At 44.6% G+C, this 23,475-nt stretch overlaps 1 long non-coding RNA gene across 1 annotated transcript in view; it reads left to right on the forward strand.

Moving 5' to 3' along the window:
* The window catches only part of LOC102149355 (uncharacterized), a 32,617-nt gene extending 9,723 nt beyond the window's left edge, over window positions 1-22,894 (forward strand). The window contains exons 2-3 of the long non-coding RNA XR_289512.4: window positions 1,226-1,431; window positions 22,405-22,894. This is a non-coding gene — a long non-coding RNA (uncharacterized lncRNA). The remainder of the gene's footprint in view (window positions 1-1,225; window positions 1,432-22,404) is intronic.
* Window positions 22,895-23,475: the final 581 nt, after the last annotated feature.

Genomic DNA, 23,475 nt, shown 5'->3' on the forward strand with positions numbered 1-23,475 from the left:
ACTAGTAATTGGCCTTGTCACAGCTGGGTGTGTATGCGGACCACAACTTGTAATGAAGCCTACACTTACTTTGTGCTATCACTCTTCTAAGTGAGTTAAATGCACCCATGAAATGATTCAATCCCGAGATAACCTTTTGATGTAGTAATGTTACTCTTCCCACTTGACAGGTGAGCAAAGGGAAGGATACCGAGTATGCTGTAAAGCCAGGACTAGGCCTCAGGCAGGCTGGCTCCAGAGCTTCCTAACCATTGCACCACACGGCACGTGCTGCCGTATAATGCCCGTGCGCGGAGACCTGCACCCATTCTACTCAGGAGGAGGTCATTCCTTCCCGGTAGGGGTTGAGGAGGCTTCCTGGAGAAAGAGGTGGTATTGCGACTAGGCCTTGAAGCTTAGGGAGGGTAATAGTGGAAAAGAGTAGAGGACCCTGCCAAAAGATGGGTTACAGAGAGGGGAAATCTTCAGGATGTGCTGTGGCATGTGGTGGCAACCAGTCTGACTGATGGCTCCATTCCCTTGCTGTGCCTGCATCCATCACAGCCTAAGCCCTTCAGGCTACTCAGAAAGGCCTTTCACCACCTGGTCTGTGCCCACCACCATCCCTCCCCAATGTCCAGCCTCATCTCTTGCTACTTTGCCAAGCTTCAATTCTCCCAAAAGCGTTATGGTCCAGCTCCACTGTTGCATATGCTGTTGCTTCCACTGTGAAAGCTTCTAGTCTCTTCCCTTCATATCATCACGCTCTCCTATTTTCAAAACTTCATACAGAAAGCTTTCTGGCATCTCCCTGCCTCCAAGATTGGATGAGATACGCATCTGTGTTCTTGTAGCTTCTCATTTGTCCTCTATCATTGACTATTTCATACTAGACTGTGATTGACTATTTTTCCATTTCCCCAATTAAATCATCAGATCTAAAAGGGCAGGTACTAGGTCACATCCCTTCCCTGTGGCTGTAGCTCCTAACATAGCGACTGTCACGTAATAGACTCTTAAGCAACATCTATTGAAATAAGCATCTGATATATTTCCAGAGAGTCCCAGCACAGGATGATTTTTATGTTGCCTGGTTACACGTTCTTGGTTTAACAAACCTAGTGAGAAACTTTCCCTTCAGAAAAAATATTTGCTGTTGTAACTTTTAAACACGTAATTACATTTAATATTGGATCGTCTTGAAGGGGTTTATGAATATGTTCTTATTCTTTTATTTCTTTTACAGAAAGTTGGTGTGCTTGATCAAACCAGGGTCTTAAAAGTGGTAAATGTTTGGGTTCAAATGAAGAGATCCATATTATCATCCACAATATGAGAAGCCCTCAAAAGATGGTGAATACTAAAAACACCGGAGTGGGAATCTGGACACCTGGCTTTTAGTTCCTCTGCTGTGTGACCTTGAGAACTCGAGCCGACTCTCCCTGTTCTAAGGTATCTGGTTATTTGCAAAACGTGATAACTAATTGTTACAATTTTATTTAAAGCAAGGTCAACGGATTCTGAGTTTGTGCCTGGGGAAGGTCCTATGGGAAGAGAATAAGAGTTTTGGGGCATGGACCCATAGACGTCTGTTTGAGATAACTGTAGATGTAGATTTTCTTCTTTGTTTTTTTTTAATATTTTATTTTATTTATTTATTTATTTATTTTTTGAGGAAGATTAGCCCTGAGCTAACTACTGCCAATCCTCCTCTTTTTGCTGAGGAAGCCTGGCCCTGAGCTAACATCTATGCCCATCTTCCGCTACTTTATACGTGGGACGCCTACCACAGCATGGCATGCCAAGCGATGTCATGTCCACACGCGGAATCGGAACCAGCGAACCCCAGGCCGCCGGAATGCTCGAACTTAATCGCTGCGCCACTGGGCCGGCCCTAGATGTAGATTTTCATGCAGCAGTAGGAAATAATACAGAGACCCTGTGACCCTTTACTCGGTGCTCCTTCCCCAAAGGCAACACTTTGCATAACCATAGTGTAACATCACCGCCAGGAAATTGACATTGACATTGACAGTCAGATTCCGCCAGCTTTATATGTACTCATTCGTGTACATGTATTCAGTTCTGTGCAATTTATCACATGCGTAGATTCGTGTGACCGTCACCACGGTCAAGATACAGAAAAGCTCCATCACAAGGATCCCCTATGCTCCATTTTATGGTCGCAGCTGCCACCCTCTCTTTCCTCATCCCTTAACCCCTGGCAACCACTAATCTGCTCTCTGACTCGATAATTATGTTATTTCACAAATGTTATGTAAACGGAATCATGCAGTCTGCATCCTTGTGAAGTTGGCTTCTTTTCACTCAGTCTAATTTCCTTGAGGTTCATCCAAATTATTGCATGATTAGGAGTTCATTTCCTTCGATTGCTCAATGGTAATCCATGGTATGGGTATAACATTGTTTGTTTAACCAGTTGCCCACTGAAGGACGTTTGGGTTATATCCAATTTTGAGTTAAAATGAGTAAAGCTGCTATGAATATCAGTGTGCAGGTTTTTGTGAGAACATGTTTTCATTTCTCCGGTGTAAATACCCAGGAGGGGAATTGCTGAGTCGTACCATAAGCACCTGTTTGGTTTTGTAGGGAACTACCACACTCTTTTCCAGAGTGGTTGTATCATTTTACTTCCCACCAGCGATGTGCGAAAGATCTAATGCCTTCTCTGTGCCCTCTCTCCAGCATTTGATGTTAACACTGTTTTTTCATTTTAGCCGTTCTGGTAGGTGTACCGTGATATCTATGGTTTTCATTTGCATTTCCTTAACGGCTAACAATGTTGAACATCTTTTCACGCACTTATCTGCCATCTGTATAATCTCTTTGGTGATATAGGCATTTTGGCTGCTACAAGGTACTTCTTGCTTCCTTCTGGATTCTCAGCGGATTCCCAGGTAGACGGTGAATCGCTTCCAAGGTAAACGATGAGTTATTGCACTTGAGTGCTGACTAGATAGTGTTCTAGGTATTGGGGATTCAGCGGTGAGGAGAGCAGACGAAAATCCCGGCTTTCATGAAGTTTATATTCCAGTGGGGAGGGAGATGGCCAGTCAACACAGGACGTAAGTTAAATTTATAGTATATTAGATGGTCTTAGAGCTTTAGGAAAAAACAGAGATGGAAGATAAGGAGTTACTTTAGTTGTAATTTAAAACGGGGTGGTCAGAAAAGGCCTCAGTGAGAGGAGACATTTGAGTGAAGACCTGAAGAAGTGAGGGGAGGCCCTGTGGGTGTCTGGTAGAAGGATGCTTGTGGCCTTGAAGGAGGTATGGTCAAGGAGCTTCAAGGTGGCCAGGATGGTTGGAGCAATGAGTAAAGAAGAGAGTGGGGGCCACATCAAGGTGGCCAGGAAGGCTGGAGCAGTGAGTGAGGAGGAGGTAGGGGTGATGAGGTCAGAGTGGTATCGGAGGGGGCTGACCGTGCAGGGCCTCCAGGCGTGGGTAGGACTTAGCTTCTTCACTGAGGTGGGGAGTCTTTGGGAGGTGTAGGGCAGAAGGGTGGCAGTTTCTGATTTCACTTCAAAAGCATCATCCTGGCTGCTGTGTTGAGAGGAGCCTGAAGGGAGAAGGATGGAATGAGGGAGACCAGTCCGGAAACCACTGCGATAATCAGGCTAGACATGACGGTGGGTTGAAGGGAGTGCAGGCAGAGGGTCACTAGAAAGGATGATTCCGGAAATATTTTGAATGCATGTGGGGGGAGAGAGAAAGAGAAGACAAAAGTCTGCGTCCAAGGTTCTTAGCTGGATCCTCAGAAGGATGGAAATGCCTTCAGAAGACACTGGGAAGACTGTGGGAGGGAGCTTGAGAGCTCGGATCAAGACTTGCAACATTTAAGGTGGCTTTTAGACAACCAAGTGGCGATGACAAGATGAGGAGGCCGTTGAATGATGATCTGGGGCCCTAGGGAGAGGCCTGAGTGGTGATATTAATTTGAGAGTCACTCTTGGTGTAGCACCTATCGCATAGTTAGTGCTCCAAAGTGGAGGCTAATCTTTTGAGTACAGGTCCTCGAGTCCTTGTTCCAGAGTCCTTAGGGCCGGGTTTCAGAAAAGCTTTAAGCTGAATGATGTGAAATCACCAATATTGACCATTTTTGACCTACAGTAGTAGTAATTTCATACGGTTTACCCTAATAATACACTCTATATATCTTCTATTACGTAACACTCTCGATGGGGTCTGGAGCAGCACCCTATAATCAAACCCAGAAATGTTTCTGCAGCCCAACATACACATACTGAGTGGGATAGATACGAAGGACATGCCACACACATGACCTCAGCTCAGCTTTTGCTGCCAAATGCATCATAACAGCTTTCAGATTGTTAGAGCTTTTTGGATTTTGGACGTGATCTTGCATTATTATCATTGTTGTTGTTATTATTATTTTACAATTCTGTGTGGCCTCCAGTGAGTTGAAATAGGCCAGTGAGCAGGAGGCACTGCCAGGCATATTTCAGTTCAATTTTGAGACCGTCAATGCTATTCACTTGTCCATAAGGCTGCTTCCAAGGCTGGGAGCTCTCGATCCCAAGAGTAAATACAGGACCCGAATAACCACCTCCTGGGGATATTTTAGAGGAAATTTAATTATTGGAGAGATGATTGGAGTTGATGTCTTTTAGAGCACCTGGTCTCACTGAGGAAAGATAACTCTAAATCATTTCTGCTCTTCAGGCCTCATTCTCTCCATCTGCAAAGTGGGGCCATGGATTTGAACTTTGTGGCTGCTGAAGATGCTTCTGGCATTCATGTTTTCAGGATCTCTCTGCTTCTCTGTGTCTTCTCTTTGCCCACTGGGTGTGCCCCCCAACCCATCTCTACACGCTTGTCTGCTGAGAAACCCTTTTTCCAGACTGTACCATGGCCATTTCCCCATGATGCACAAGGAAGGAGTCACATGGCTGGCTGGGATGGGGAAGCCGACGTTTTCCCCGTTGCTTCCCAAATTGGGAAAAATGGTTATTTTTGAGTAATTACTTCTTGACATCTAAGTGTGTTTTGGCTTGTGCAACATCCATGGGCTTCCTGCAAGAGTGTGAATCTGGGGCACAGCTGCACCTTCCTGGGAAGCTGTTGATGGTTGCAGGGCCTCCCCTTTTTGGTTCTCTTGGGAAAGGAGCTATCTGATGAAAGACTTGTTCAATGACTGACACACAGCCCTCTAAGGACCAACATAAAAAATTGCAACCATTTTGAATGGAAACCTTTCTAAAATATAGTTTACACTTTAAAGTAGTTTAATTTTTCTGAGGATAAAATAACATATTTTGAATTTGGGGAACTGAAAAAAAAATAGGGTGGGGAATAATTATTCACACTCTCTAAACTGAGAGTTGGCAAAATTTTTCTGTAAAGGGTCAATGGGAAGTATTTTAGAATTTGTGAGCCAAGAGGCAACATTGAAGATTCCATGTAGGTGTTTATATAACCATTTACAAATGTAAAAGTATTCTTAGTCTGCAGGCCATACACAACCAGGGGTAGGCAGACTCGATTTTGCCAATGGGTGGTGTTTTCTGATCTCTGCTCCAAACCCTCTAGAAAGCGGTATTCACACTTAAAAGTATTTCTTTCCAATTTAATTTTCTATGCTTCTCTTTTAAACCATCCTTGGGATCACCTTGTATATCTCATTTTGATTCCTGCTCATCTCACTGAATGGCAACGTGTCATGAATCAAGTTGTGAAGGACGGCGTAAAACTTCTCTCAGGTGAAGTGCTGGCGTCCACTTAAGCAACATCTACTTAAAATGCATTTGGATCATTTCTTATTAGTTTATTAATAAAGCATCAGTTGTTTTTTTGTATTTTGGGTCTTGCCTGGAGTCTCAGCAGGGACATCTCCAGGGCGAAGGTTATGAACCTATTTGATGCTCTTTCTATGTAGAGGTGGTCCCATACATCACCCATTTTTGCCAGGATTGGATATTTCCTAGAACAACAGCCTCATTTACATTACTTGGTGGGATCCCAAAGCAGATGCAGCTGTGCTTGGGTCATTCCAGTTTCCATGGTGAATGTCACCGAGTCTGTGCCCGGGTCCCCTGCAGCCATGGAATCACACAGAGCAATGTTGCCCATCTGCTGAGTGTGCCTCCAAATTAGGCTTTTAGGATTCTCTCTTCTTTTCTTCCTCAATACTCCCTTTCTCTCTGCTTTGCTTAGATCTAGCTCCCTTTCGGTTTATCAAAATTCTCAAGCAGGTTGGAGCCAACTGGTCCCCTCCTAGGCACAGGCCCAAGAGAGGCTCTTGCACGTGTTCAACGGGAGGTACATATAAGGCCCTTTGTTGTAGCAGTTGTCATGGTAGCAAAAACCTGGATGCACATCAGATGCTTGTCACCAGGAAAGGCAATGACTAAAGGGTCGCAGGGCCACACAATGGGGTGTTGTACCGTCAGCCAAATGAAGGAACAATGGCAATACGCCTCCGTATGGATGAATCTTAGCAAGATGATATAAAGTGAAAAAGTAATTCCCATAGATTATATGCAGCAAAGGTTACATAAAGTTAAAAACAATGCAAGCACATGCACGCACACACACTCAAATGCATATAGATATAAGTAATTAAAAAGAGAGTAAAGCAATGATGAACACAGGACTCAGGATGATGGGTACCCTGAGGTGGGTGGTTGTGAAGGGTTTCATATGGCATCCTATGAAACCCCCAAGCTCCTGGCTTTCCTTTTACATCATGGGTTAATAGGTACTTATAACGTCCTAACTCATTAATTAACCGACTAAATAAAAAGCAGTCTAAGCATGGACTGCGAAGACGGTGTGCCATGATCCGGGGATTATGACAATCCCCGTTCTGTCTTTCTGAGATCCAAAAATAGACAAGAAAGGAGAGTCAGTGGATGCTGCATGTGATCCTGATAGACTTTCCAGTGACTCATGTGGATAAGCATTAGGACAGAGATTTCAGGGTGACTGCTTTGTCTCCACAGGGAAATGTTTTTATTTTCTTCTTAGTTCTTGATTCTGGTCCAGGCAGCTGATGTTGCCAGGGAGCTGAGGTCTTGACGAACCCGCTCTCATTGTTAAACCTGAGAAGCATCCCCTTAAAAGGGCCTGGAGTTATGACTGTGTATTTGTTGACCATTTGGTTACAGTAAGAATTTAGGAGGCCTGTCTCCAGAGAGATGACATGCTCTGGTTGGGAGAAGAGTGCTCAGGTGGAATGAGGGTTGGCAGAGGCCCAGGAGTGAAGGAAGGGAGTGCAGAGGGAGAGGGGTGAACCATGTGGTGACAGTGTCTGCAAGCTTGGAGCAAGATGGAGCCCCTGAAGTCTTGACCAAACAGCCCGACTGTTTCCTTGGACTTTTTCTCCCTTCTCTGGCCTTTACGTTATTACTCGGTTTCGACCAAGAATGCCACTAAATTGTGGAGCCTGGCTGTGGGTGTGGGCATTTCCTCATTCCTTAGGTATCTACTTGGTGGCTCAGACTCAACCAGAAACTGGAGCTGGAGATGTGACGGCCCAGAGCTGAGGCTGAAGATCGCCGTTATTTAGTCTGTGATTGTAGCCCTACCTCCCAACACGGACAGTATTGGCCCTTAGTCCTGAATTGGGTTGAGTGGATCTTGCAATAAGAGAGCAGAGGGCTAAGATATGGATTTGCATTTCTGGTGGCAGCCCCAGGCAAAGTCGGAGCGCCCTCCCCGCAGCATGTCCAGACCACACCTCAGTTCACATTGCATTGTCATGATTTATTTACATCGCTCTCCTGCCCACTAGCCTGTGAACATCTCAAGGGTAGAGACTATGCCTTTTTCATTATTAGATCTCCCAAGTTCAGGGCATAGTGTAGATGCCAAATAAATGTTTGGGGGAACACCATGCGTTACATCTTGTCAGTGCCCAGTGAGTGGGACTTCTCAGTGAGCACAGGTTATTACTGTTAAGAGAGGTCAAGGGTCAGAGAGGAGGGGTGGTTTGGTTTGGACTTTGAAGTGGATTTCACGGATATTGATGGAAGACAGACAGTGGGGAGCAATGGCGGGGGCAGAGGGTAGAGATATTCAAAGTAAACAACAATTGGAACTTCACGTCTGCTGATCCATCAGAGTAGACTCTGGCAGGAAATAGTATTGCTGACCCTGTGCGTACTAGCTGCAGCTCAGCCCTGAAGCTGAGGATGGGCATGGAGTTTGGGTGGTAAAGAGGTAGCATGGGAATGAATGTTTTGCCATCACCATCTTTACTCCAGCTCTGCAGTGGGAGCTTTCTGGATGCAATCTTACCTGGTTCTCACACAACCACAGCAGATAGTCACTATGACTTGAACTTTTCAGAGTAGGAAATAGGCAACAGAGGGTGATGCAACATGCTCAGAATTACCCCAAAAGTGAGCAGTAGAGCTGAAGCTGAAGTTGAAGGCAGACCAAGTTCCTGGGGCTGTGCTCTGTTCCCTCTGCCACCCTGTCACTCTGCCACGTGTAGAGGGCGCGGCCAGTAGAGGTTAGGCTGAGAGCCAAGGTGGGAGGCGGGAGCCATTAGACACATCCAGAGGACAGTGTGGGAGAGGACAGGAATGAGGCTGCAGCAGCGGGCTGGGCAGCTCCTTGTGGTCAGGGACATTCTATTTGGACTTTGTAAACCTCCACCCTTCACACACCAAGAAAGTTCACAGCGGCCACACCCTTGTCACGGCCTTTCTGGGGAATGTTTCTGGAACTGCACAGAGAGCTCGGGCAGGGAAGAAAGGCAAGGCGCTGCCTTGGAACCAGGGCCAGAGACGATGATTTTGGAATTGAGAAGGGCACAAGGATTCAGCCGTTGGGGCTGGAGATGAGTAATGTCTGGTTAGGGGAGTAGTTCCACTTCCTGAAAAGGAAGTGACAAAAAAAGAGACCGAAGATGTGACTGAAGAAGCAAATGGTTTTCGTACCAGTTATGGCGCAAGAGAAGGCCAAAGACTGGTTTCTTAGGGGCTGTTTTTCATCGAAAAACTTCTGAGTGGTGTGTTGACAGAGGCAATGTATGTGGGAGAGAGAGGGGAGATTAGAAACAGGGAGAAATGACGTACAGAAACAGAGAGACAGACTGAGATGGAGGCAGAAATATCCAAAGATAAAAGAAAAATACAAAGACACAGGGAAGTCCAGGGGCACATGGAAACCAGGATGGTGAAAGACAATCAGAGGGGCAGAGAGATGGGGACAAAGACAAAGAGAGGAAAGGGGACAATGACACGAACACCCAGTGAATAGCTGTGTTTAATGGAGAAAATGCAGATGAACTTCCTGAGAAAGGCTGCACCCTGGCCCTTTGGGGCTCCCTGGGCGCACGGGTTCTTTGACTTAGCTGAGGTGCTGGATGGTTCAGAGTCTCTGTGCTCTCCTCACTGACAGGTAGAAGTCCTGAGGAACGAGGGTACCGACAATACAGACCTTCCCTCTAATCACAGCATCTCAGCCCTGGAAGACGCCTTAGTGTCATCTCCCATCCTCCCATCCCAGCCCTCTGCTTGCACGTCTGCAGTCTGCAGTTACCTGTGATGACTGATTGCCCAGTACTGACTCTCAGAACATTCTTCCTTAGGCTGAGCTGCCTCCCTGTGACTTCCAGTTTGGGATCAACCAGGAGCAAATCTAGTCCTGCTTTTCCACTTGGCTCTTCAGGTTGTTGATGATGATGACCGTGTCCCCACCATGTTCTTCGGCAGTTCCTTCACTGGTGTTTTCTGTCAGGACAGGCTAAGTGATGCTGTAGTAACAAAGAATCCCAGCATCTCAGGGGCTTTTGGGAACAAGGGTTTATTTCTTGCGTTAGAGAAAGATAATACTGTAACTGCTAAAGAAAAAATTATTCATGACACTTGTTAAAGAGTGGTAAGGCAGATTTTATTCAAGGGGAGCCTATTGCAATGGGTGTAGGGACCGCTTCAGTGGGGACTAGCAGAGATTGGACTTAACGCCAAATACAGCATGGGCGAGTGGAAATTTATAGCCAAGGATTGGAGTGGGGATCACTCGATGGAAAATTACTAAGATGAAACATCAGGGGTAAGGGGGATTCTGGGTAAACTGACCTAACCGGAAGGCAGGCCAGGGTGGTCAGACATCACCTGGGGGATGATGGAGGCTAAAGAACCCGATTAGATATTGGGAGTGATCAGACATGGAGGGTGGAGGATTCTGGCTAAACGGACTTGGCAGGATTCTTGCTAAAACTGAATAATGCAGAGATGGACATCAAAGCTCAAAAGTCAGAGCCTGGTTGAGAGGAGCGTTCATAGGTACCTGAGAAGATTCTGGAGAGACTCTATCACTTGCTCACACTGTCCATTCATCGCTGGCCAGAACAACTGTTCCAGTTCATATGCACTCCAAGACCCAGGCTGATCAAGCAGCCTCTATCTAAAACACTACCGATCATGGTGGTTGAAGAGAACCCAAGTCTCCATACCATGGTCCTGAAAACTGCTACCGGAAGCGACACACATCACCTTCAATCACGTTACATTGGCCAGAGCCTTATGCCAGTGAGGTGGGGAAGGGAACTCTGCCCTCAGAAAGGGGCAGAGAAAATTTGGGAGCAATAACACAGTGTGTCACACCTTTAATTTAATCTTTCTATCCAGGTCTTACTGGATCTTTATCATTTCAATGCCTTTAAAAAATCTCATCTGTTATTGCTTGGGGTCCAGAAGCAGCTGGCTCTTCTGTAGCTCCAAGATGGAAAAGGGCAGCCTATCTTCATTGGACTTTGAATGAGTGAGAAATAAACCCTTATTGTATTAATCCACTGAAATTTTAGGATTTGCCTGTTCTGACAGATACTGTTCATTATTTTAATGCAGAAATTGGTATCAGAAGTGGAGTGCTCTGTAACAAAAACATAAAATATAAGATGTTAGCTTAGTGATCCCAGACAGGAAATAGGAAACTGAGCTGGAGAAGATGAACTGGGAAGATGGGGCTCAGAGTATTCACTGAGAAGGTATTTGTAAAGTGGTCCCCTGTGATGGCTTGAAAAAGCAGACCTTGTGTTTACTGGACTCGTCATTCCAGGGGAAGAGATACGAAAATAGAATGATGGTGACGTGGCTGTATTTGGTAAGGTATTACAAGCATGAGATAAGCTCAGGAAATCAGGGGGTGGATTACAAGCAGAAATTACGAAGAATAGAGAGAGTCCGGAAATGTGAAACCTTGAAGTTGGAATAGCATACTACTTTAGATACCACACAATGCGAGACGGAATTCAATAAGAATTTAAGTGGCAAAGGCCTAGTAAAAAACCTCTCAGTTGGAAAAATGACTCAGGGCATAGATCAAATGAAAAGAGCAGACTTCTCATTGATTTTTCCATATAGTCTCAAGGTAGCTGCCATTAGCTTAAGAGAGAGAGAGAAGCAAGAAAGTAAAAAAAGCAAGGAAAAGGACAGATTTGAGAACTATATCTTAAAAAGAACTTTGGCTGTGGTCCCTGGAAATAGATCAGAAACCTATTATGTCATTGAGTGAAATGCAATGCCAAAGAAACCACAAGCCTGGTCTAGAAAATCTTTGAGGCTTAACACAACTCTTGGGATGTCAATCTTTCATGAACAGAAAGTAGACTAAGAAAACCATGAAACATCCAAGGAGGCCGTAATCCCTGGTACTTACTTCATAGGTGTTCAAGGAAGATCTTGGCTCCCAAAGGGTGGACCGAGGGGTGGTGGGAACAATGAACAAGCATGAGCTGCCCTGAGGGAAGATTCAAAGCCTCTCTCTCATCCAGAGAAGGAATGTTCTTGAAGTCTGCCCAGCAGAATTTCAGAACTGTCCCACATCAGCGACTCCTGTTTGTTTCCCATTCTTTCCAAGTAGGAGCGTTGATTGTGGTTATCCTGTCTCTGTTCCTCCATTGTATCTTGGATGTGTGCTGTGTGTCCTGGGTGCTAGGCATTGCTGGGAGAGAGGAATATAGAATTTGTTCTTTTAGGTCATAGGTCTAGGTAGTGACTCTCAACTGGGGGACATCTGGCAATACGTGGAGGCATTTGGGGTTGTTACAACTGGGGAGGGTGCTACCGGCATGTAGCGGGTAGAGGCCAGGGATGCTGCTAAACATTCTATGGTGCACAGGACAGACCCCTACAATAAAGAATTGTTCAGTTTAAAGTGTTAGTGTTACCAAGATTGAGAAACTCTGGTGTAGGGAAGAAAAGGTGTAACCTCCCGACCTAACAGCAAGATTCTGGCTATCACCTGGAAATCAGAAAGCCTGACTTGGAGTTGATGCTCATTCCTTCATTTAACACTTAACTGAGTGCCTGCAAAAGGGAAGGGGTGGGTGGGGGTGGTGGAGGGGCAGATATTTGTCAGACAATTAATACTAATTGTCGTAACAGATAATCTCCCCAAATCTTAGTGTCTTAAATAGTGAAAGTTTGTTTTTCACATCATGTCAGGGAAAAATCTGCTTTTTCTCCTGAGCAACTAATATTTTTTTTCTCTTATGGACGTTACAAACCTGATAATGGATTGATTTTCCTCATTGACTTAGCTACTAGGAAGCTCTTTTTAGCAACTGTTCATTATGTTTACTGATATTCCCTGGCTCATCTTCCTATTTGACTTTGATTTGCTCATAACTTGGATTTCTTCCTCCCTACCACCCCCGCCCCCAATATTGTGATACTTTTGTTTGTTGCCTCAAAATCCCTTTGGGGATGAGATGAGCTGTAGAGTAAATGAATGACTCAAAAGCAGTCTTGCTGGAAGATGGCTGCTATTGAAGGGAAATTGGGGAACAAGTAAGTATCCCTTTCTTTCTTTAAAAAGGAAAGTGGAGCTTTGGGTTCCGGCTTGAAAATTTACAGAATTGAAACTGTTGTTTGGGCTTGAGATCTGTAAATAGCTTTTCTTTTCCATTCTGTAGTTCTACTCACCCCTTTTCAGTTGCTGTTTTAACAAGCCAGAGTCTCATTTGCTTTGGCTGGCAGAGGAAGGAGACAAGAAAACTTTTCTCCAAGATCTTTTGGGGAATCACTTCATGAAAATGTGTTTGTCTCAGAAGGAAACTGGCCCGAGGTCAAGCCTCTGCTCACTCCTGAGAAGGCAACGTTCAGAGTTGGTGTTTTTACTTTTTCTTGTCTGTTTCCAAATGTGAAACAGACAAGTCAGGAAAACCAGTTGCAAACTAGCTGCGTGACCTCAGGTCTTTGGTACCCCCTCTCTTGTCTCCAGAAAAATTAGTCGGCTGAGAAACCACCCAGATCTGTGGTTCTCGTCTGGGTACCAAAAGAATGGGCTAATCCCGTGAACTGTGACTTCTGGTGATTTGGCTTGGTAGGATTTTGGTGACACCCAAACCCTGCATTCAGGGGAAGCAGGCTCTGCTTTCCATAAACTTGGAGGGAACGATGGGTTTGCAGGCCCAGGCTGGAGTCTCGCTGGTGACAGCCTTAAGTGATGGATCCGTGTGAACTCTGGAGCCCCACCACCTGGTTCCAGTCCCTGCTCATCCCTCAGTTGCGTAACCTTGGGCAAACCACGTTGCCTCCTTAGGCCTCAGTGTCCTCATCAGCCACGATAGGATGACAACAATAGAACCACGTGTCATGAAGAGAAAATGACGTAATGCTCGTAAAGTGCTGGGCACGTTATGCAACACGTATTCCTGATCGCTATGCTTAATAGGGCCAGACACTGCTGGATTGGGGTGTGGCCACCAGGGGGACTGACCCAGGATGCCCTCGCCCAGGACCCCACTGGACCATCTTTTCTCCCTTTCGAAGAGGACAGAAAAGAATTGCCCCAGCCATTCTCCAGAAATGGATGGCAGGAGGGTACAGAAACATCCTCACAGCGAAGCTTCGAGAAAGCCAGCTCTTAATCAGCAGTGGCCTCTTCCCCTCCATCCAATCCTTCCTTGGGAGACGAGTCCCTTTCCCTTCTGGTTTCCATTTTCTCTTCTGTGAAATGGATAAATTGGATTAGACCATCTCTAATCTAATGGATTTCATCTCCTCCCAGTTTAGGTATTTTGTATTAAATTAAAGCAGGATTTCTCAACCTGGGCATTATTAACACTATAAGACAGATAATTCTTTGTTAGTCTGGGCATTGTAGGATGTTTAGCAGCCACCCTGGCCTCCACCCACTAGATGCCTGTAGTACCGCTCCCCTCAGTTGTGATAACTAAAAATGCCTCCAGACATTGTCAAATGTCCTGGGGTGGGGGGTGCGGGGAAGCAAAATCACCTTGGTTGAGAACCCTTGACTTAAGAGTACTTAAACATAATAATACTGATCACCTTTGTCAAGTACTTCTTTATGCCAGCCACAGAGCTAAGAGATGTCTATGCTGGAATCTTATTTACTCCTCATAACCTCCTTGTGAAGTGGGAATGAATATCCTCTGCTTTGCAAACAAAGGTATTGACCTGCTCATAAGTAAAGAAGCTTGGATTTGAACCCACGTTTTCCCAACATCAGAGCCTATGATGCTTTACCCCTTTAAAAGTTTAGAAATACAGGGGTGATCTTTTGAAGAGAAAGGCACTATGGTTTATTTAGTGAGAACACAGAATTTGGAACCAGGCAGACCTGATTTGGAATATCCACGCCAATGAGCTGACCATCATTTCTTCACTGAGCTCCATTTCTTCCCTTGGTCAACTGAGGGTAATACCAGCCTTGTAGGTTGTTGGAGGATGAAATGAGGCAGAGACACACCTGACGTGCCAGGTCCTTCTCCAACTAATTTATATTGTCAACAACAATGGAGAACACTGTTGACATTTCTTTCATTCTTTCCCTGCAGCCCTGGGTGTGGTGTCAGCGTTCCTGGGGTGGATGAAAACCTTGTGCCATAGTGTATCACCTCATTCCTGGTCCTACCCTCTCTTGAGTGTCTGTACCTTTCTTCTGAGCTCCAGAGCAGCATAGAGAGCAGGCTGCTGGAAAATCCATACTTGATGCAACCAGAACTGAAATAGTCATGTTGCCCCTAATCTGCTCCTTCATTGCATCCCCTTTCTCAGTGACCCCAGTCACTCAAGCCAGGACTCTGGGCATCGTTCTTGACTTCTCCCAACTCCTCACTTCCCATGGCGGAGCAGTGACCAGGCGCTGTCCATTGTACTTGCTAAGATCCCCTGGCATCTGTCTGCATCCCTCATCCTCTCTGCCTTTCCCTGGGCCAGGCCACCGTACCTCTCCCTTGGATGCTGAAGGTGCTCTCAGACAAGTCTTGCTGCCTCTACTCTTGTCCTCCCATCTGTCCTGACAGTGCAGCCAGAAGGATGCTTCTCAGCTGTGCATCTGACCAGGTCTCTACCTCCTTATTCACACGATAAAATGTCCGGTTCCCTAACTGGTACTGGTGCTCTTCTCATTCTGGCTCTGTCTTCTTGTACTCCTTACCTTTGGTCTCTCTCCTTTTTCTTAGTTTCAGCCATACTGAACTACTCACAATTTCTTGAAGGCACCATGCTCTCCCTTCTCTTTAGTCATCTGAATATGTTTTTGCCTAGTCTAGAACACTTTCCTGCCACATTTTCTTTGGCCTAGATAACTCTTGTCAAGCCTCAGCTTAGAGTTCACTTCCCCTTGGAAACCTTCTCTGATCTCTAGACCTGGTCAAAGACCTCCTCAGGGCTTCCCCACCAAGGCAATAATATGCTGCACTGTAACCATCTGTGGACAAGTGTGTCTCCTCCACCAGACTACAATTTTTCTGGGCAGCAAGTATAGGATGTTTTCTGTAGCATAAATGAATGATACGTGGTGTTGCATAAGTTAAACAGGTGTGAGAACGGAAAGAAACCAACACAGTGAGTTATAGAAACTGAACAAATGAATAATCTATGTCCAGTCCTGAAACTCTCTAGGAGGCCCCCTTCCCATCTTGAAATCTCCAGGAATTCAACAGGAAGACTATCCTATTCGGTGGAAATATGACTCAAGGTAACCTTATCTTTGACATTAAGATAGATAAGAAGCCATCTTAGTACCTGACAAGGAGCCTACGTTCCTTTTTGTAGTATAAATGTCAGACGGCGAGGGTCAATGAGCTGGGAGCTATATGACCGGTAATTCACTTTTGGCTGAGCTGTTGGGGAATTTATTCATGAGTCTCTCTGATGATGTAACCTGAAAAACCGGCTGAGCTTTTGGTATGCTTTAGAGCAGGATTTCTCAACCTTGGCATTACTGGCATTTGGGGTTGATAATTCTTTGTTGTGAGGGGGCTGTCCTGTGCATTGTAGGATGTTTTGTGACATCCCTGGACTCTACTCACTGGATAACAGTAGTACACCCTCTATCTTAATTGTGACAACCAAAAATGTTGTCAGACACTGCCAGATGTCCCCTGTAGGGACAAAATCAGCCCTGATTGAGAACCACTGCCCCAGAGGAATTAGAATTGGAGTCCTTCTGATGGAGCCAAGAGGGCACTGGATGACAGTTGGATTTGAAGTTCATTGCCAGCTCTGCCATTTACTGAAGATGTTTTTTGTAAGTTCTATGTGAATTCAAGGTCAGGATGCTTGACTTTGGGGAATCATCTTGACCTCCCTGGATTACAGCCTTCTCATCCAAAGTCACTGAATAATGCAAGTCCAGAATGTTTTGGATCCTTCCAAGCTCAGTTGTGGTCTCAGGAATGATCAGGGAGATGGAGTGAGCTCAGACCTCAGGCTGGGGATCTGTGGCCTGGCAGCTACAGTGAGGTGATGAGATTCAGGCTTCTGCTTGCCCAGGATGGCCTGTCTCCACAGGCCAACTAGGGTTGCTCCCTAGAGCTTCTCAACATGCCCCAGGGAGGACTGTCTCATTCAGTCACTTCTTGGCTGTTCTCCTTTCCTGGCAGCCTAGACTGTCAGAGCTAGAAAGTGCTTAGAAATGCTGGTCTGAGCCCTTTGTTACAGAGGGGCAGACTGAGGCTCAGAAGAGGAAAGAGTCTTAGCTGAGGTCACACAATGAGTGAGTGAGTAAGACCCCTTATTGACCCAAGTTTCTTTTTGTTTTTTTTTTTAAACCACTTTATTGAGGTATGATTGACATGTAAAAAGCTGTACATATTTGATGTATACAACACAAAGGACTTGGGGATCAAGTATATACCCACGAACCATCACCACCATCAAGGCCATAATCATACACATCACCTCCCAAATTTTCTTCTCACCTCACTTATTATTATGATTATAATTATTATTAACTTTTTGTGGTAACAACACAACACAAGCTCTATTCTCTTAGCGAATTTTAAGTATAGAATACAGCACTGTTAGCTATAGGCATTATGCTATATAGTAGAGATCTACAACTTACTTATTGGTTTCAGTTATGACCCAAGTTTCTTGATTCAGAGTCTGGTATTCTTTCTCTCACTCTGTGCTGCCTAACTCTGGGAGCCTAGCCCCATGTCTGTCCAACCCTTGGTGGAAGTCTTTCCTATAGACTTTTCCTGACATTTCTTTTTTATTTCATTGAAACTTACATGTCTTTCATTTGACACTTCCTGTATCCTGATTTCTGCCTGGTAAGAACCATCTAATGTAAAACTAGGACCATAACATTTTAGCAAGAAACAATGTGTTTACTTTAGCTCCCAAGACAAACATTTGGCTTTCAACTGAGCTTGAACCCAATGAAATGAAACTAATAGTAGAAGTTTGAGGCACTGAGCTAGGTTTAGAAAGATTTTTGGAGCAGCTAGATCCTTTTGGGAAATTCCCCATCCTTGGAGGTCGTGAAGTCTGCCGTTGTGTATCGAGTTGCACACTGGGGTTGTTTCCCATCACGTGATTTAGAGGAAAGAACCTGGGCTTTGGACATAGGTTCAAATTCCAGCTCCATCTCTTCATAGCTGTGTGAATTTATCACAAGGATGACACTGTTTTTGGATGGTCACTAGGGCTGGTCCTAGAACAACTATTATCTTCTTAGTTCCTACAGCAACTATGGGAAGAAGGTTTGCAGTTTATGGATGAGAAGACTGGGCCTCAGAGAGTTTAAGACACAAATTTACATTAAGTAACAAAGTTAGAAGTGGTGGAGCCGGGGACCCAAGGAAATCGGGCTCCTGATTATAAATGACCAAACTGAGATTGAAAAAAAAGCTTTAGGCATAATATAATTTCCCTGAGCTTCAGTTTCTTTGTATGCTAAATTGGGATGATAGTACTTCCTTAGAAGAATTTCTGTGAGGATTAAATAAAATAATGCCTGTATAGCACCTAGCACCCACAAAGTGTCTAATAGATGGTTAGTTTTCTCTTTATCACAAGTTACTCATGTTAGTTTAACATCAGTTACAATTTATTGTGTTAACTTTTTGTTTGTTTGTTTCAGTCTTTATTCACTAGGATAGATTTCCAGAGTGGAATTGCTGGGCTAAAGGATGTGCAAATCTAAAATTTTGATAATTACAGCCAAAGAGTCCTCCAAAAGGGTTTTAAATAAAATCAGTATATACTCCCAATAACCTATGAGAATTTTTGCTTCTCGACTGGTTATTTTGTCTATTATCTTTGCGACTTCCCAGTAGTTAACACAGTGCCTTGCATACAAGTAAGTATTTAAAAATGTTTGGATTGAATTGCTTTTTGAATCTTCTTTCCCTCTGATATGAGACTAGCCCATTCTGTAGGTCACCTACTCTTGTACTCTTGTAGTCTTTCACTTGACTGTCATGTATGAAGCCTTCCCTGGTTCTGGACATTGAAGATACCAAAATGAATTAGACATGCTTCCTTCCCTGACTTTCTCTTCTTACTCACTCTTAGAGTTTTGTACTCTATTGGTTGATGCTTTTCTTTCACACTCTACTTATTTGAAATACTCTCTCCCTTCCATTTGAAGATATTTCCTTTTGCAATGCTTTGGGGTATATTTTGCCCAACACTCAAATGAGGTTATTCAGGCAGGGATTAATATCCCCAGGTAGCTCATGGGTACAACCGAGGCTCAGCAAGGTAAAGAACACTTCTTAAGTTCACATACAACCACGCGTAGTCTTTGGAGCTGCTAGGCAGGGTCTAAGAAATAGGAACTGGGTCTTGGTGTTAATTCTCGAAAGAGCTCCCATATTGGTAATTCCCAAAAGGGAGAAGATCTCTACCTTGGTGTCTGAACTTGGGTATGGAGGACCTCCTCCTATTTTCCTCCAGGAAAGAAGTGTGGGGTGTGGGCTCTGTGTCTTGGACAGCATTGTCCTGGGGCTGAGGAAGGACCCTACAGAGCCATGAGGCCTGCAGTGCCCAGTCCATGTCTTCTATAAGGAAGCCTAGATTTTGCCCACTGGTGTCTGTGAGCTCTGGGGGCCCCTGCGTCCTGCATTGCCACACTGGGAGTGCCAAAGGACCCAGAAATGCTGCTCTTGCTGTCTTATCATTGACAATCTCTATCTTTGCATGTAATGTGTCTTTTTTCCCCTCCAGGTGCTTGCAAGACTCTTTTTAAAATCTTTTGTTTTTGGCAATTTATATATGATGTGCCCAGTAATTTTCTTAGTAATTATATTACTTGGGGTTCACTGAATTCCCTGGATATATGGGTTGCTATTTTTGATCAAATTTGGCAGAAACCATTGGCCAATATGTTTTTATTAAGTGCTAACTTGGTGTGAGCAAACTGCTAAGTGAGTTTACATAGGTAATTTCGCTTAATTTTTCCGAAATGATGTGAGAAAGGTCAGTAGTCTTTCCTCCCTATTCCCACTGAAGAAATTGAGGCACAGAGAGATGAAGGAAACTGCGGAGTTGCAACAGTGAGGACATGGCAGAGTCAATGGATTTCATTCCATTCATGCTTGGCTGACTCCAAAGCACGGCTCTTGCCCCCTCGACCATTCTCCCCCTCTAACTACCTAAAGCCACAAGTCGCTTCAGAAAATCTCAGATGCCCCAAGTCATCCTCTTGGCAGGGTTTTCACCTTTTGTGACTAAAATAAAATGAATTTTCATCTTAGTAAGTAGATCTCTTCCTGTTCAGGCAGTTGATGTCTTGAGGATCATTTAAATTCTATTAAGACTTGAGCGTGCTGGAGTCAATTCCTGCTTATCCTGGGTGAACTTCTGATTCAGACTCATATCCATCACTCTTCCATCCTGCCCAGTATGGCCTCGGGGACTTCAGACTAATCTTTAGCCAAATTGCAGTGAGATCTAATTAAAGTTGTTCATGGGGCACCCAAAGCACCCAGCCAGCCTCATTTCACCATACACTCTTTCCCCCTGGAGCCCCTCTTCTGTTACCGGCCCTTGGTTAATATCAGCCCTGATATTGGTTCCCCTACAGTGAACCCAGCACATATGGGTTCAAACTAAATGCACACATTCCCAGGTCCCTGGGTCTTTTGGTTACACTTATATGTAAATGTTTGTTTCTTTAACCTCTGAGTCCCTGAGCTATAGAGCTAAATAGAAGTTACAAATTGTTCAAGTCCAGAGGACGTCACGCTGGGCTCCCACTAAAGTTGTGGCTAGTCACAGGATCTTGAAGTCCTTTCACAGAGAAACTAATGTCCAGAGAATAGCAAGGAACTGAAGCTTCCCTAACCTAGCTCCTCGGCTTCCTGTCGTCAGAGTCTACCTTCCACCATGGAGATAAAGAACCAAGGACACTCCTCTGAGAAATCCTTTGTCTCCTCCACTGGAAGCAGCCGCAGACACAAGCCCATGGGAAAATGCTGACCAAGAAAGCCATGGCACCCCCTCCCCTACCTAAAAGCCCAAATAAAAGCCCCTACCTGTTTATTAACGGGGAGCAAACAAATTTTGGGGCACTGACCCTTGCTTTGCTCTCTCTGCCTGGCAAAGTAAAGCCTTTCCTTTTTCACCCAAGACTCTGTTCTTGTTATTTTGATTCGCATCAGGATCAGAGACGGAACTTTCAGTAACACTTCTGTGCATCACAGCTTCCTGCTCCCCCTGCCCCCATCACATCCCTCTTCCTCTACTCGGCACATGCCTGTCTTCACCTGATTCAAATTTCTTCTCTACACTGCCATGCCTGCAAGTGTGAAAAAGTTGGGTGGGGTCAGTCACATTTTTTCAGACCCAAGTGATGAGACTGGAAGTCAGTTTTTTCTTCATTCTTTATCTGTAAGAGCTCAACATGGAGCCAAAAACTGTGGACCCTAATAAATGCCTGGTGAAACAGGAAACTTCATATGGCATAAAGTAGGGGCTATGGAGGCAGACAGAGCTGGGTGTGAATCCTAGCACTTATTGCTCTCTGGTCTTGGGCAAGTTTTACTGAACCTCTCTGGGCCTCAGTTTCCTTATGGGTAAACTGGGGACAGCAATGTGGTTGCTGTGAAGATCCAAGGAGGCCATATCTATAAAAGCACTTAGCACTGCTGTGTTCAATCGAAGCAGGTGCTTGCTACATCATAGTGGAACCATAAGTTGCTTTTCTCTGATCTGATCTCCCATGGCATTTTCACTGTATCTCTTCCAGCCACTTGACACTTTATGTGATGAACTGGGTATGCACATATGTTCTACTCCTCTGAGCTCCTTGAAGAAAGGCCTCATAACAGACTCAACTGTGAATTCCTGGTACACCAGGGCCATGCCTTGTACAAAGGTGACTACTAATAGCTGTTGCACTGAGAAGCAGAATGAGCAACCTATGGGAGACAGAGGCCTCTGTTGTGTTCCAAAGAGAAATACACAAGAATCAGCTTGTGAAGGTTGGGGTCAGGTCTGTCTCAGGCACAGCTGTGTCCCCATCTCTTGGCACAGTGACAGGTGATAGCCAGGGTTCAACAAATGTCTACTGGATAAATGAATATGGGGTACAGGAACATTTAACTAATCAGAGTCCATGGAGCTCACATAGATCAATGCCCATCTAGTCTTGGAAAGAGAAACTGAGGCTCAGGAAAGGGGAAAGACTGCCCAGTTTCACACGGGACTCAGCAGCAGGTGTTTTAGATTACCTGATATGTAAGATTATCTATAACCTGGTACAACCATAGCTCTTGGTTGACAAACACTGACTTGGCGTGGCCAGTCAGAACTTAATCCAGCCTGTGATTGGCAGGAGCTGAGCCAACCAGAGGATGAAAGGGACTAAAACATTCAAGCAAAATAAGCACCTGTGTAGTAATCCATTCGTGTTTGGGTTCTTTGGGGCTGAGACCCAGTGCATTCCTAAGTCAAGCTGTGTGATTTGGGAAGAAAAAGAGTCTTGGTTATTCTTACATTGTGTGCCTTGACTTTTAATACGTGGAGTTCTACAACCCGATTCTACCTTTTTCCCCCAAAAACTTGTTTTAAACCAGCTAGTTATGTCTTCCTTGGAGGCATTCTCCTTGGCAACCAGAGTCTTGCCTTACAGAGCATCAAGGTACATTGTGCAGCCCCAAAACAATGGAGTCAAATCTCTTTTGGTTTTCTCATTCTAAACTCATTGTGTTTCCTTTTGTTTGCAGCCTCTTTGACAAACAAATGTTTCCTGTGATTCAGATGGGTCCATAAAAAAATCAGACAAGGACTAGAATGTAAGCTTTAAGAGGGCATGGACTTTGTTTTGCTGTCACTGTGTCCCCAGTACCTAAAATAGTGCCCTGTGCACAGTAGGAGCAGAAAGAAAGAAAGAAGGAAAGAAGGAAAAGAAAGAAATAAAGAAAAAGAAAAACAAAGAAAGAAAGAAAGAAAGAAAGAAAGAAAAAGAAGGAAAGAAAGAAAAACAAAGAAAGAAAGAATGAAGCCACTGTTCTTAGAGAAGGGGAAAGAACCTTAAGGACTGGTGCTGGAAGACCCTGAAGATATCTGTAGTCTTACTTATAACCAACTGTGCAACCTTGGGCAAGCACCCTACCCTCTTTGGATTGCTGGTTGGTCTGTAAAATGAAGTGGGTGAGATGAGTGGATGTGAAGAAGATTGAACTCAGTAATGGATATAAAGTATTTTGGGAAAAATATTGTGCTTTCATCATTTTTCTTTCTTTGAAGTCTCTGTATGGGAAAATATCCAGATAGGCTTGTTCTGGGACCATAGTGGACCAGCTGTGCACCAGGGTGGATTCCAAAGACATTGCCAGGTGGTTAGACTGGTGGATTGTACCCAGATCAAATATGTGCAAGTGGCAAAGACTGAGGTGTTTTCCAGAACTTTTTACTGGGGCTGGTGTCGTATGCCCACCTGATAAATGATGCTCTGAGCAGTGTTCAGGAACGATTGAGGTAGGTGGAGACACAGAGAGAGCAGCACTTGGAAAAGCCTATCAGTAAAACCTAAAGTGAAAATTAGGGTTGTTCAGGTCAGATTTGTGTCCACAAAAGAGTATGAAGGAAAATGAGGGAAGACAAAAACTGTTGAGAGAAAGCAAGCGAAAAAGTGAGTTTATCAGGAGCTAGTTCGTGCTTGACCTCTTTTAGTTGTGTGACCTTGGACAAGTCATTTCTAGAAGAACCAGGCATTGTTTTTGGCCTTCTGGGGGATGGAGATGAGTATAACTCAGTCTCAGCCCTCAGAGGTGTGGGAGAAGCAGGCAGGTAAA

Source organism: Equus caballus, chromosome 25 (assembly GCF_041296265.1).
Source record: "Equus caballus isolate H_3958 breed thoroughbred chromosome 25, TB-T2T, whole genome shotgun sequence".
In the NCBI taxonomy this organism is placed as follows: domain Eukaryota; kingdom Metazoa; phylum Chordata; class Mammalia; order Perissodactyla; family Equidae; genus Equus; species Equus caballus.